At 45.1% G+C, this 5,000-nt stretch overlaps 9 non-coding genes across 9 annotated transcripts; all 9 read right to left on the bottom strand.

The window, feature by feature from the left end:
- Window positions 1–81: 81 nt before the first annotated feature.
- Window positions 82–163, bottom strand: trnal-cag. Its single transcript has one exon. It is a non-coding gene; the product is annotated as a tRNA-Leu (tRNA).
- A 250-nt stretch (window positions 164–413) lies between these two features.
- Window positions 414–495, bottom strand: trnal-aag. The gene has a single exon. It is a non-coding gene; the product is annotated as a tRNA-Leu (tRNA).
- A 274-nt stretch (window positions 496–769) lies between these two features.
- On the bottom strand, window positions 770–851 carry trnal-uag. The gene has a single exon. It is a non-coding gene; the product is annotated as a tRNA-Leu (tRNA).
- A 137-nt stretch (window positions 852–988) lies between these two features.
- On the bottom strand, window positions 989–1,070 carry trnal-cag. Its single transcript has one exon. It is a non-coding gene; the product is annotated as a tRNA-Leu (tRNA).
- Window positions 1,071–1,605: 535 nt separating this feature from the next.
- On the bottom strand, window positions 1,606–1,687 carry trnal-uag. The gene has a single exon. It is a non-coding gene; the product is annotated as a tRNA-Leu (tRNA).
- Window positions 1,688–2,386: 699 nt separating this feature from the next.
- On the bottom strand, window positions 2,387–2,468 carry trnal-cag. The gene has a single exon. It is a non-coding gene; the product is annotated as a tRNA-Leu (tRNA).
- Window positions 2,469–2,685: 217 nt separating this feature from the next.
- Window positions 2,686–2,767, bottom strand: trnal-aag. The gene has a single exon. It is a non-coding gene; the product is annotated as a tRNA-Leu (tRNA).
- Window positions 2,768–2,905: 138 nt separating this feature from the next.
- trnal-cag lies at window positions 2,906–2,987 on the bottom strand. The gene has a single exon. It is a non-coding gene; the product is annotated as a tRNA-Leu (tRNA).
- Window positions 2,988–3,193: 206 nt separating this feature from the next.
- trnal-cag lies at window positions 3,194–3,275 on the bottom strand. Its single transcript has one exon. It is a non-coding gene; the product is annotated as a tRNA-Leu (tRNA).
- Between the last annotated feature and the right edge of the window lie 1,725 nt (window positions 3,276–5,000).

Below are 5,000 nucleotides of genomic sequence, written 5' to 3'. Positions count from 1 at the left end.
GCCAAACAAAGATGCTAACAGCTTTTGGAGGTTTAAGTGAAAAGGTTGTGACTTGCACAGGCAAGCAGAGAAAGAGACTGCTGGCAGCGGTGGGATTCGAACCCACGCCTCCTGAGAGACTGGAACCTGAATCCAGCGCCTTAGACCGCTCAGCCACACTACCAAACGCGGAAAAGTTTGCCGCTCTGTGTCGAGGAAATCAGGTGGATTCAATGGGCCACGTACACAAAACTTTCTGCCTCTTTGTTGTTCTGAAATGCATTCCACAATGCAGCAGCAGCAACAACAACAACAACAACAACAACAACAACAACAACAACAACAACAACAAAAAGCCTGACCTTCAAGAGAACTTGTGAAACTTTTCATTTCCTCCTTTGGCAAGCTTCTTTGGTCAAGGTTAACTCCAAAGATGGCAGTGGTGGGATTCGAACCCACGCCTCCTGAGAGACTGGAGCCTTAATCCAGCGCCTTAGACCGCTCGGCCACACTACCGCTCTGTTGGGGGTCTCTCACACGCAACTGAATATCTCTATTACAACCCAGGCACCAACCCTACTACTACTACTACAACATTGCTTACTTGGGCAAGTTACGAACCAGTGGTTTCTCTTCCAAGTGAACGCTGGCGATTTATCTTCAGGGTCCCATCCCACAGGCCTCTTGATTACTGTCCGTCGCATAACCTGACGGCATTTTAAGGCACTAAACCTTGGGGGAAAAACGAAAACCACCTCCTCTCTTAAAGAGACGGTACTCTTGCATCACCTGGCAGCGGTGGGATTCGAACCCACGCCTCCTGAGAGACTGGAGCCTAAATCCAGCGCCTTAGACCGCTCGGCCACACTACCTTACCGTGTGTGACTTGTCTTTGATGACAGCGTAAGGTATCGAAGGGTCTAAGTGTGGCCAAACAAAGAGCTAACAGCTTTTGGAGGTTTAAGTGAAAAGGTTGTGACTTGCACAGGCAAGCAGAGAAAGAGACTGCTGGCAGCGGTGGGATTCGAACCCACGCCTCCTGAGAGACTGGAACCTGAATCCAGCGCCTTAGACCGCTCGGCCACACTACCAAACGCGGAAAAGTTTGCCGCTCTGTGTCGAGGAAATCAGGTGGATTCAATGGGCCACGTACACAAAACTTTCTGCCTCTTTGTTGTTCTGAAATGCATTCCACAATGCAGCAGCAACAACAACAACGCCTGACCTTCAAGAGAACTTGTGAAACTTCTTGCATCTTCCAAGTGAACGCTGGCGATTTATCTTCAGGGTCCCATCCCACAGGCCTCTTGATTACTGTCCGTCGCATAACCTGACGGCATTTTAAGGCACTAAACCTTGGGGGAAAAACGAAAACCACCTCCTCTCTTAAAGAAGTTTGCGACGGTACTTTGGTCTTGCATCACCTGGCAGTGGTGGGATTCAACCCACGCCTCCTGAGAGACTGGAGCCTTAATCCAGCTTCTTTGGTCTTAATTCAACCCACGCCTCCTGAGAGACTGGAGCCTTAATCCAGCCCACTAACCTGACGGCATTTTAAGGCACTAAACCTTGGGGGAAAAACGAAAACCACCTCCTCTCTTAAAGAGACGGTACTCTTGCATCACCTGGCAGCGGTGGGATTGAACCCACGCCTCCTGAGAGACTGGAGCCTAAATCCAGCGCCTTAGACCAGCTCGGCCACACTACCTTACCTGTGTGACTTGTCTTTCAATCCAGCGCCTTAGACCGCTCGCCACACTACCTTACTGTGTGACTTGTCTTTGATGACAGCGTAAGGTATCGAAGACAAAAGGGTTGCAGCAAGGAAACCCTTTCTTGAGTCCCCAACCGAAGCGAAGTACGCGGTTGCACTCCTTGGGAAAACCTCCTTTCAGAGTAAATACAGCGCGGAACTACCCTCTGAAAATTCAACCATAGACCGCCATCAAAGGAAATTGACCCTGTGCTGGAAACATTTCAATGCAAAAAATTTTTAGGTTTCGATAAATGCCTTAAGCGGAAACGACTCACTTAGGGAACTCCGGGTTGGTTTCAAAATTATCCTTTAAAACCTGCCAATTCACCCAAGCTTTGGGCCTCACGCCTAGTCTCCTCAACACCTTTGCCACTACGCCTATGGCTTAGCCAAACTCGAAGCCCCAAAGGGCCTACTCTTACTGGTCTTGACCGGCTCCGGATTGCCCCAAGGCGGCAAACCACCCTTAAAGTCCTCCTACCTGGGATTGGCTACCTGGCAAAAAGAAATTCTTAAAGATTGACTCCCAAAGGAAAACCTTCCGGACTGCCAGACTGAGTCAGCGTCATTCGGAAACAAAGATGCTAACAGCTTTTGGAGGTTTAAGTGAAAAGGTTGTGACTTGCACAGGCAAGCAGAGAAAGAGACTGCTGGCAGCGGTGGGATTCGAACCCACGCCTCCTGAGAGACTGGAACCTGAATCCAGCGCCTTAGACCGCTCGGCCACACTACCAAACGCGGAAAAGTTTGCCGCTCTGTGTCGAGGAAATCAGGTGGATTCAATGGGCCACGTACACAAAACTTTCTGCCTCTTTGTTGTTCTGAAATGCATTCCACAATGCAGCAGCAACAACAACAACAACAGAAAAAGCCTGACCTTCAAGAGAACTTGTGAAACTTTTTCATTTCCTCCTTTGGCAAGCTTCTTTGGTCAAGGTTAACTCCAAAGATGGCAGTGGTGGGATTCGAACCCACGCCTCCTGAGAGACTGGAGCCTTAATCCAGCGCCTTAGACCGCTCGGCCACACTACCTTACCGTGTGTGACTTGTCTTTGATGACAGCGTAAGGTATCGAAGGGTCTAAGTGTGGCCAAACAAAGATGCTAACAGCTTTTGGAGGTTTAAGTGAAAAGGTTGTGACTTGCACAGGCAAGCAGAGAAAGAGACTGCTGGCAGCGGTGGGATTCGAACCCACGCCTCCTGAGAGACTGGAACCTGAATCCAGCGCCTTAGACCACTCGGCCACACTACCAAACGCGGAAAACTTTGCCGCTCTGTGTCGAGGAAATCAGGTGGATTCAATGGGCCACGTACACAAAACTTTCTGCCTCTTTGTTGTTCTGAAATGCATTCCACAATGCAGCAGCACAACAACAACGCCTGACCTTCAAGAGAACTTGTGAAACTTTTTCATTTCCTCCTTTGGCAAGCTTCTTTGGTCAAGGTTAACTCCAAAGATGGCAGTGGTGGGATTCGAACCCACGCCTCCTGAGAGACTGGAACCTGAATCCAGCGCCTTAGACCGCTCGGCCACACTACCAAACGCAGAAAAGTTTGCCGCTCTGTGTCGAGGAAATCAGGTTGATTCAATGGGCCACGTACACAAAACTTTCTGCCTCTTTGTTGTTCTGAAATGCATTCCACAATGCAGCAGCAGCAACAACAACAACAGAAAAAGCCTGACCTTCAAGAGAACTTGTGAAACTTTTTCATTTGGGTAGTCCCCCATGACTATAATATTCCAGTGTAAGCTTGCCTTTTAAGTATTATTCAAAAAGATGCGTTTTGAAGTTAGCCTTTTAGAAATGTTTTGTTGTTACAATAAAATCATGTGTATATAGTATTTATGGTAGTAAACCAAATGAAATGATGATGGTGATGTAGTTATGAAATACCCTATGAATAGCTTCCTGAAAGTTATATATAGTTTTGTCCTATCATGATGCTGATTTATATGTGAAGCTGTTGTGTGCGCTCCCAGACAAAGGTGTTTTCCATCCCAGATGAAATCACACAAACAAACAAGCAAAGTATAGTATAGCAAAGTATAAATTTTGCAGTCCTGCAGTCCAATGAGTGTAATCCAATTACGCAGGGAAGCACTGAAACAAAAAGACACTACAAATTGCTATGCTGCCAGCTTCTTATGACTCACTTTTAAAGCTAGCGCCCTCATCTTTCACCCATTGGTGCCCATGCAGCACTCTCCGGGAGTTGTTGGGATTTGGAGTCCATTTAAGTAACGCTGCTATAGTGACATCTGTGGTTTTCTGCAATAGATGGCAAAACTTGCAAAATAATTTCCATTTAATTAATAATGACAAACGCAAGAATAGGCTTAACCACGAACTGCAAAACCATGAATCGCAAGGGCCAACCTGCATACTACAATGTCATGTACTGTATGCAGTTACAAACTTAGTAGTTAAAAACGTAAGCCAAACAAGCTTATAGTGGCTCAATAGCTTCCACAGAAACCAGAGTCCAAGTCAAGTGATGCAAAATACCACCAACGGTTATGCTATTATAAAAGCTGTTGGTTATCAAACAGGACAGTGCTATAACGGCATATTTAATATACAGCTTGTATGATACGAATGCATTATTTAATTATACATTTGTGATTTTTCTTTTTTTTTTTTACTGCTGCCAGCCAGAACTTCGATGAATCAAAAGAACCCATTTACTTAATGATTCGTTCAAAAGAATCAAATCAGTGAATTGAATTGATATGGTAACACTTAAATTATTGTATTTTCTATTTATTTATTGCAAACTGTACACACATTATTTAAAAACCATATGGCCTATGATGCATAGTTTAACAAAAATAGCTTCTCTCTCACTTAGCTGTTTTTCTGTCCATAGGTAGACAACTCCCCAAAATTGCACTGACGTTACATGCTGAGGTTCTGCAAACATCTGCTTCTTGAAACGTCTCAGAGCATGTGTTCTCTCCATCTCTCCCTTCTATTAGATCAACCAAAAACAAGGCACTAATTTTTGCAAAGGTTTCTTATTTATGTTCTCGTTTAAGTCCAACCCATCCATATCGAACCCGTATGTCACTAATGAGCCTCTAATTCCACCTACCTGAAGCGTTCAGTTTTCTATTAAACTTATGACATGGTCTTAACCAATTAGTCAATGTACACAGGCACCAGCATTTCAAGAAGTTAAGTGCTGTTGTAAATTGTGTAAAATCCATAACATCGCATATATAGACTTGACAAGAGTTGTTTTGCATTTTCATTTAAGCTTAACA

The sequence above is a fragment of the Polypterus senegalus genome, unplaced genomic scaffold (assembly GCF_016835505.1).
Source record: "Polypterus senegalus isolate Bchr_013 unplaced genomic scaffold, ASM1683550v1 scaffold_2448, whole genome shotgun sequence".
NCBI lineage: Eukaryota > Metazoa > Chordata > Cladistia > Polypteriformes > Polypteridae > Polypterus > Polypterus senegalus.
This window is presented reverse-complemented; position numbering and strand designations above follow the sequence as displayed.